Source organism: Gopherus flavomarginatus, assembly GCF_025201925.1.
Source record: "Gopherus flavomarginatus isolate rGopFla2 chromosome 13 unlocalized genomic scaffold, rGopFla2.mat.asm SUPER_13_unloc_2, whole genome shotgun sequence".
Lineage (NCBI taxonomy): Eukaryota > Metazoa > Chordata > Testudines > Testudinidae > Gopherus > Gopherus flavomarginatus.
The window spans coordinates 93,866-103,530 of record NW_026114610.1 but is presented as its reverse complement, the minus strand read 5'-3'; the positions used below and the strand labels follow the sequence as shown (position 1 = coordinate 103,530).

Below are 9,665 nucleotides of genomic sequence, written 5' to 3'. Positions count from 1 at the left end.
TAGGATTTTCATTCTCACGGTGCATGAAGCAGGGCTCAACCCTTGGTGCAAACTAAATGAGCTGCTCACAGATTCTGACAGCCACAATGAGCAACTGGTGTGAGAGCCCAGACCTGCCCTTGTCCCAGAGGGAGGGGCTCATCTATGACAGGCTGGACCACTGACCTATCAGCTCTTCACTCCCAAACTTTCAGTAATTCTGTTATCAGTGCCTGTGAGTATAATTTAAACTGCCATACTGGGCTAGACACCGCTGGGAGTTGAACCCAGGATCTCCTGCTTACAAGACAGGGGCTTTAACCAGCTAAGCCACGGTGCCCACCTGTGGTTGAAGCACAGTGTCTGCCCACACCTGACTCCCTGCCATCCCCACTGGGGCCTGACAAGCTTTGCTTGTGTTTGGATTCTCCAAAGCAGAGAAGCAGGTGAGCTTTTTCTTGCAAGCTCTGTGTGTGTGTGTGTGTGATTCTTTGGCCAGGTCTGCACTACAAAGTTATTTCAGCATCATTGTATTGCTCAGGTGTGTGAAAAACACACAACGCTCCCTTGGTCAGCAGCTTTTGGCTGGTGCACACACTCCAATGCCATGTCTGGCATCAAAACTGCCCTGTTTTGGTGACAAAATAAAACCACCTCAATGAGAGGCCTAGAGCTTTGTGCAGCAAACTTAAAGTGACAAATTGTCAGTGTAAATGCTGCTGTTCATTATATCACCATAACTGGCCTCCATCAGTATCCCATAATGCCCACTGTGAACTCACCTGCCCTGCATTCCTGCTACAGAGGCTGGGCCCCTCCCCTTTCATAGTTCCAGAAAGTTCTGACAGCTGAGCCGCTATCTGCCCTGGGATTAGGTTGATATACTGCATTGCCAGCCTAAGTAACGTAATTACACCAACCTAATTTTGTAGTGTAGATCTGTCCAAAGAATCACACACACATCTTGGGAGCAAAACTTCACCTGCTCTTCTGCTTTACAGAAGCCAAACATGAGCAACATTTGTCAGGACCCAGTGGGGATTGGCAGACAGTCAGGTGTGGGCAGACACGATGCTTTAAGTAACAGCAGGTACTATGGCTTAGGTGGTTAAAGTACCTGTTTTGTAAAGAGGAGATCCTGGATTCAACTCCCAGTGGTGCCTTGGGGAGTGGCTTTTGGAGCACCTGGCATTGGCTACTGATAGAAGACAAGATTCAGAACTAGATGGACCTATGGTTTAAATTACACGCACAGGCACTGATAATAGAGTTACTAAAAGTTTGGGTGTTAAGAGCTGATAGGTCAGTGGTCCACTCCCCTCAATGCAGTTTTACTATTTCCACTTGCTAAACTCCCTCCAAACCTCTATAAAATTACAGTGCAGACATATGGGCTTGAGCCCAACCTCTCAGGCCCCACGAGCGGTGGGAGTTTTTGAACCCAGGCTTCAGTGTGAACACAAATATCTGCACCACAGTTTTTAGCCCCTCAGCTTTACGTCCATGAGCCCAAGTCAGATGAGCCAGGCCAGCCCTGCTGCCATCTTTATCCCAGGAGAGATGGACTCTAAGGGTACGTCTCCATTGCAATGGAAGCCCAGGTGCGGCACGCTGTGCTCAAAGCAGCACCCTGGAAGCCCCATATTCACCACTCTCATATAATGATCATATGGTTTGTACAAGTCTGCCTTGTGAGGATGGACACTGCTTGATTCACATCCTAGCAAAGGAGCTTCCTAACAAGCTGGAAGAAAATATGAAAGAAGGGTAGAGACACCATGATTTGGCCTCTCTCCCCCATAGCTCAACAGCTGGAAACACACCTGGAGGACAAAGACTGAACTGAACTGATTCAGAAATCAGAAGAGAATACTAATAATACATTCAAACCAAATTCCCCTGCCAGACTAGTATTGGTTTCTCAGCAGGATTCCTGGGCCCAGCCTTGTTGGGGTTACGAGGACTCTGCCACACATGAGAGTAGAAAGAGCATCCTTGGGGTCAGGCAGGCCTCTGGTAAGGAGGTGGGGACTGAGATCCTTTCTCTGGCCAATTGCACCAGGGTCATGTATAAACCAGGGAAGTTCCCCACAATAGCCGGACCTGAACCCCCTGTACACTTGCCCTCTGTACTCATTGCTTCTCTGTCTCTCTTCCCCTCATCTCTGCTGGTCTCCCTCTGAGCTTTCTCAGCACCTGGCCCCACAGCTCTTCCTGCCAGCCAGAGACTGCCTGTTCTAGGCCTGCTCCTGTGGATGTGGCCTCTCTCCTGATTCCTGAGGAAAGGAACCTTTCCAGGAAATGGCCATGGCTTCTGGGAATCTGCATGTGGCTGGTGGACAGCACCAGGAATCATTTGGCTCCTGGCACACAAGGCCACTTAAAACCTGAGCACCCAGAGAGGGGCTTGAACCTTCAGATTAAGAGCCTGATGCTTTACCAACTGAGCTGCCTGGGCTTGTTGAAACCATCTTCACCATTCACCACAAGAGCGAGCAGGTAGGCAAAAGAGAGGCAAAAAAAGTCCTAGGGAACCCTCATGTGGCCTAATGGATAAGGTATCTGAGTGTGGATCAAAAGATTGAGGGTTGGAGTCCCTTGGTGGTTGTGTTTCTGCAGTTTTACCATTGTGCTGAAAGTCCTGTTCCCTTCAGGGTTGGAACCTCTTCTTGGCTGCTCAGGCCAATGCTCTGGCTTCAGCTAGAGCCCCGGGAAGGAGTTGGGGGTTGGGTGTCACAAAGGCTGGGATATGAGACCCAGGTGCTTCCAGTCTAGCCTTTGCCATTCGTGACTTGTCAAAGAAAGTGGGTGACTGCCCGGGCTGGCGTGTGCACCTGACCCTGTGCTGGAGGGTACTTACTATATAGCGTCTTCGGAGCCTGGGTGTTTCTCTGCTTCTCGCCAGCTTGGGAAAAGCCTCTTGGGGTAAAATCTCCTGCCCCACTGCAAAAGTGAGCACCTTGAGTGGGACCAGTTAGAGGCCTCACCATGGGGGCTGGCCCTGCTTTCCTACCAATTTATGATGTTATCCAGAGAGCATCAGCAGCTGCCCCGCATGCTGGTGACCTTCAGTGGGTGTTTGGCATGGCAGGGAGCAGCCTGGCTAAGTGTTTTTGTGCCTGTCTGAAGGCCACACAAAGGCATGGTCCTGCCCTCCTCTAGCTCTGACCTCAGTTGCTCTGTGGCTTTTAAGCCTGCCCTTGGAGCCATCAGCACCAGCTGCTTCTGCTCTAAGTGCCCAGAGGAGGAGAGGTGTGCTGGGTCAGTTTAACAGATGCCCCTTCCCTGGTACTGCCATTGCTCAGCTGCACAGAGGAGCTTCCATCCCCAATCCCTGCCTGTCACTGCCCAGCAGCCCTCTGGCACCATTCCTGAGGGCTATCCTGCCTCACTTTCTTCCTACCATGTTGGGAAAGACAGTTCTCATTATTAAAGGTGAGGTGGGCCATCTAGGGGCAGAAGCCTGTTCTATGTTTTCCTACTGCAGAGCCCAAGCTCAGGAACTCACCTTGGGTGCAGGCACTGCTGTGCTCCCAGAAAACATCCCCTGCATAAAGAGGGATGACAAGGCCTGCCAAACCCAGGGATTGAACCAGGGACCTTTAGAGCTTTGGTTTAACGCTCACTCAACTGAGCTACTTTGGCACCTGCGTGAAAACATTTTGGCCAGTTGCTTCCCTATCTGGAATGTTTTTGTCAGCAGTTGCACACAAAAGGGACAGGAAAACAAACGGCTGCTCCACACCCCCACTGGAGGAACCCGGCACCATTAGCTGAGGTGAGTAAGAAGTGTCTGTTGGCTGACAGGGCCTGTCCCTCAGGAGCTGGAACAGCAGCTGCTGCCTCCCCCTCGGCTCCAGGCTGTGGGAAATGCTCATTGCCTGGCTGCATGGGCGGATGCGGCTCCGTGCTCTGGAGAGCATCTGTATTGCTCTGTCAACCCCCCGTCTTCACTGAGCCAGTCTGGTAAGGTCCCAAGTGCCCCCTCCGGCCTGGCAGCTGCGAGTGTGCAGAAATCAACCCCCCTGCCAGCCCCAGAGCCAGCAGAAGCGCCAGCCCCCCCAGCACCACAGGGACACTCAATGAACTTCCTGTGGGGATATGGTTCCTTGGCGTCCAGCTGCTAGAGTGAGAGTCAGGAGAGAGCAGTGTCTGGCTCACCGTGGGGGAGAGAAGAGACCTGATGAGTGCGGATCTCCCTCAGCCTCCCCCACAATGCTGGTCAGTTTTATTACCACTGTAATAGTCAGTGCTTCCCTTCAGGGCCGGCCCTAGAGGGGTCTGGGGTATGGGACAAATCCCCCCCTTTCCTCCCCAGGCCCTGCCCCCACTACACCCCTTCCCCCAAGTCCCCACCCCATCCTGTCCCATCTCTTCCCTTCCTGCACCTTCCTGACCCATTCCTCTCCCACTCTGTCATAAACAGATAGCTAAGGGTTAATGTCTCTTTCACCTGAAGCACCTGACCAGAGGACCAATCAGGAAACCGGATTTTTTCAACTTTGGGTGGAGGGAATTGAGTGTCTGAGTCTTTTGTCTGTCTGTCTGCTTTCTCTGAGCTTTGGAGAAGTAGTTCTGTTTTCTAATCTTCTGTTTCTAAGTGTAAGGACAAAGAGCAGATAGTAAGTTCTATGGTTTCTTTTCTTTGGTATTTGCATGAATATAAGTGCTGGAGTGCTTTGATTTGTATTCTTTTTGAATAAGGCTGTTTATTCAATATTCTTTTAAGCAATTGACCCTGTATTGTATCATCTTAATACAGAGAGACCATTTGTATGTATTTTTCTTTCTTTTTATATAAAGCTTTCTTTTAAGACCTGTTGGAGTTTTTCTTTACTTCAGGGAAATTGAGTCTGTACTCACCAGGGAATTGGTGGGAGGAAGAAATCAGGGGAGATCTGTGTGTTGGATTTGCTAGCCTGATTTTGCATTCCCTCTGGGGGAATAGGAAAGTACTTTTTGTTTCCAGGATTGGGAACGGAGAGGGGGAGTCACTCTGTGTAGTTTCACAGAGCTTGTGTCTGTGTATCTCTCCAGGAGCACCTGGAGGGGGGAAGGGAAAAAGGATTATTTCCCTTTGTTGTGAGACTCAAGGGATTTGGGTCTTGGGGTCCCCAGGGAAGGTTTTTCAGAGGGACCAGAGTGCCCCAAAACACTCTAATTTTTTGGGTGGTGGCAGCAAGTACCAGGTCCAAGCTGGTAACTAAGCTTGGAGGTTTTCATGCTAACCCCCATATTTTGGACGCTAAGGTCCAAATCTGGGACTAAGGTTATGATATGGTGTAGCAGTGGTGGGATATAGACAGAATCCAGAAGCCAGTAGGAATATTATATTTTTCTTTTCTCTGCTAAGGGCTTTTTAGCAGAGAGAAACAGTTTGGTTTTAAAAGGGAACCAAAGAGAATTTTTTTTCTGCTCTCTCTGGCAGTTGGTGGCTTGCATGTTAAGCAAGAAGCCATTACCAAACTGTTAAGGGTCTTTTGTCACACAATAGCACTCCCATTGAGAGTCATTACCAGCACTATATATATGCAAATAAAGTGGTTTTTCAGGTTTACTTAACATTGAAGATTAGCTAAAGGCACTGTTGCTAGGCAGACTTCAGGAGGCAACAGAGCCTGCAGTTCAGAAGAGAAACACCAGAGGGCACCCCAACACAAGAAAACAGGAACCATGTCTACCAAGACAAAAATGGAGGCCGAAGAACAAATCAAAGAAGCTGAACACAGGCGACAACTGGAAAAAAGACAAAAAGAGGTGGAGCTGAAAGAAAAGGAAGAAAGCATCAAACTGGCAGCCTACCAAAGAGAACAGGCAGCCAAAGAGGCAGCACACAAAAGAAAACTAGAAGAAGAAGAGGTGGCCCACCGAAGGAAACAAGCAGAAGAAGAGGCAGCCCACAGAAGACAGATAGAACTCCAGAGGGAAGCCCACCAACAGGCCATGGAATTAGAAAAGGCTAAGCAACAGACTCCAGCCAATCCTAACAACCCATCGCCCATTATTGCTCCACAGCACAGGAAATTTCCCACCTACAAGGCAGGTGATGACACCGAGGCCTTCTTGGAAAATTTTGAAAGAGCCTGTCTTGGGTACAACATCCCCGAAGACCAGTACATGGTAGAATTGAGGTCACAGCTCAGTGGACCTTTAGCAGAGGTGGCAGCTGAAATGCCTAAGCACCAAATGAATGACTATAAACTTTTTCAAACCAAGGCCAGATACCGAATGGGGATAACCCCAGATCATGCCCGTCGGCGCTTCAGAACCCAAAAGTGGAAACCAGAGGTGTCATTTCCCAAACACGCCTACTACATTGCAAAAAACTATGAGGCCTGGATAACAGGAAACAACGTTCAAACCTTGGAAGAACTGCACCTCCTCATACAAATGGAGCAGTTCTTGGATGGTGTTCCTGAAGACATCACATGGTACATACAAGATGGAAATCCCAAAGATATCGCTGAGGCGGGGGAGATTGGAGCCAAATGGATGGAACTGGCAGAAAGCAAGAAAGCTACTGTCAAGGGGAACGATTACCCCAGGGGGCACACAGACCATAAACCCTACAACCGAGGACAGCCAAAGACCCCACATACCACCCAAGTAAAGCCACAGACACCCTACCCTTCCACCTCACCAGTCTCCAGTAACTCACCTCGGCCCAGTGACCCATCAGATGGAAGATGCTTTAAGTGTAATGAACTGGGACATATCAAGGCCAACTGTCCCAAGAACACCATGCGAGTGCAATTCATTACACCACCATCACACCAAAGATCCCCAGGCCCGGATGCCTCTCAAATACCCTTGGAGCGAAGGGAAAATTTGAGAGTGGGCGGAAAGAAGGTTACTGCGTGGAGAGACACGGGGGCACAAGTGTCAGCTATCCGCCAATCCTTCGTTGACCCCAAATTCATCAACTGGCGTTGATGAACTGGCCAAAGTTACAATTTACCCCTTCATGTCACAAGCTGTAGACTTGCCTACAGCTCAACTGCCTGTCCAGTACAAAGGCTGGTCAGGAATGTGGACTTTTGCAGTCTATGACAATTATCCTATCCCCATGCTACTGGGGGAAGACTTGGCCAACCAGGTGAGGCGGGCCAAGAGAGTGGGAATGGTTACACGTAGCCAAACCAGGCAAGCTTCCAGACCCATTCCTGTTCCTGAACCGTCCACAGACACCCCGTCTGGGTTACCAGAGACCCAGACAGAGGTAGTGGACCCAGATTCCATGCCTACCACTGAAACAGCCACAGCATCTCCAGTCCCAGGCCCGGAACTGGAACAGCAACCAGCACCAGAAAGTGCAACCACATCTTCAAACTCAACGCCAGAGGGCGCCAGCGAGCCACAACTGGCAGAAGCAACAGACAGCCATACCCAAAAGGCTCAGCCAGAGCCTGAAATACCCTCAGGTGCACCAGCAACGGAAACAACCCCATCACCTACATCGCTTCCAGAGGGACCAAGCCCAAGTCCACAGTCTGAGGAAGAACTGGTGACCCCAGCCTCAAGGGAACAGTTCCAGACTGAGCAGGAAGCAGATGACAGCCTTCAGAAAGCGTGGGCGGCGGCACGGAGCACCCCACCGCCTCTCAGCTCTTCTAATCGATCCCGGTTTGTTATAGACCAAGGACTTTTATACAAGGAAATTCTTTCTGGTGGACACCGGGAAGAATGGCAGCCGCAAAAACAGTTGGTGGTTCCAACTAAGTACCGAGGGAAGCTCTTAAGCTTAGCCCATGATCATCCCAGTGGCCATGCTGGGGTGAACAGAACCAAAGACCGGTTGGGGAAGTCCTTCCACTGGGAGGGGATGGGCAAGGACGTTGCCAAGTATGTCCGGTCTTGTGAGGTATGCCAAAGAGTGGGAAAGCCTCAAGACCAGGTCAAGGCCCCTCTCCAGCCACTCCCCATAATTGAGGTCCCATTTCAGCGAGTAGCTGTGGATATTCTGGGTCCTTTCCCAAAAAAGACACCCAGAGGAAAGCAGTACGTACTGACTTTTGTGGACTTTGCTACCCGATGGCCAGAAGCAGTAGCTCTAGGCAACACCAGGGCTAACACTGTGTGCCTGGCCTTAACAGACATCTTTGCCAGGGTAGGTTGGCCCTCTGACATCCTTACAGATTCAGGGTCTAATTTCCTGGCAGGGACCATGGAAAAACTGTGGGAAACTCATGGGGTGAATCACTTGGTTGCCACCCCGTACCACCATCAAACCAATGGCCTGGTGGAAAGGTTCAATGGAACTTTGGGGGCCATGATACGAAAATTCATCAACGAATTCTCCAATAATTGGGACCTAGTGTTGCAGCAGTTGCTGTTTGCCTACAGGGCTGTACCACATCCCAGTTTAGGGTTTTCACCATTTGAACTTGTGTATGGTCACGAGGTTAAGGGGCCATTACAGTTGGTGAAGCAGCAATGGGAGGGGTTTACGCCTTCTCCAGGAACTAACATTCTGGACTTTGTAAGCAACCTACAAAGCACCCTCCGACACTCTTTAGCCCTTGCTAGAGAGAACCTAAAGGATGCTCAAGAAGAGCAAAAGGCCTGGTATGACAGACATGCCAGAGAACGTTCCTTCACGGTAGGAGACCAGGTTATGGTCTTGAAGGCGCAACAGGCCCATAAGATGGAAGCATCATGGGAAGGGCCATTCACGGTCCAAGAGCGCCTGGGAGCTGTAAACTACCTCATAGCATTTCCCAATTCCTCACTAAAGCCTAAAGTGTACCATGTTAATTCTCTCAAGCCTTTCTATTCCAGAGACTTACAGGTTTGTCAGTTTACAGTCCAGGGAGATGATGCTGAGTGGCCTGACGGTGTCTACTACGACGGGAAAAAAGACGGTGGCGTGGAAGAGGTGAACCTCTCAACCACCCTGGAACGTCTGCAGCGGCAACAAATCAAGGAGCTGTGCACTAGCTTCGCCCCATTGTTCTCAGCCACCCCAGGACGGACTGAACGGGCATACCACTCCATTGATACAGGTAATGCTCACCCAATCAGAACCCCACCCTACCGGGTGTCTCCTCATGCCCAAGCTGCTATAGAACGGGAGATCCAGAACATGCTACAGATGGGTATAATCCGCCCATCTACCAGTGCATGGGCATCTCCAGTGGTTCTGGTACCCAAACCAGATGGGGAAATACGCTTTTGCGTGGACTACCGTAAGCTAAATGCTGTAACTCGTCCGGACAACTATCCAATGCCACGTACCGATGAGCTATTGGAGAAGTTGGGATGTGCCCAGTTCATCTCTACAATAGACTTAACCAAGGGGTACTGGCAAGTACCGCTAGATGAACCTGCCAAGGAGAGGTCAGCATTCGTCACCCATGTGGGGGTGTATGAATTCAATGTCCTTCCTTTCGGCCTTCGAAATGCACCCGCCACCTTCCAGAGGCTGGTAGATGGTCTACTAGCTGGACTGGGAGAATTTGCAGTTGCCTACCTCGATGATGTGGCCATTTTTTCAGACTCCTGGCCCGAACACCTACTACACCTGGAAAAGGTCTTTGAGCGCATCAGGCAGGCAGGACTAACTGTTAAGGCCAAAAAGTGTCAAATAGGCCAAAACAGAGTGACTTACCTGGGGCACCAGGTGGGTCGAGGAACCATAAACACCCTACAGGCCAAGGTGGATGCTATCCAAAAGTGGCCTGTCCCAC

At 50.3% G+C, this 9,665-nt stretch overlaps 1 non-coding gene across 1 annotated transcript; it reads right to left on the bottom strand.

Annotated features, from left to right (window-relative positions):
* Positions 1–245: 245 nt before the first annotated feature.
* Positions 246–319, bottom strand: TRNAT-UGU (transfer RNA threonine (anticodon UGU)). Its single transcript has one exon. It is a non-coding gene; the product is annotated as a tRNA-Thr (tRNA).
* Between the last annotated feature and the right edge of the window lie 9,346 nt (positions 320–9,665).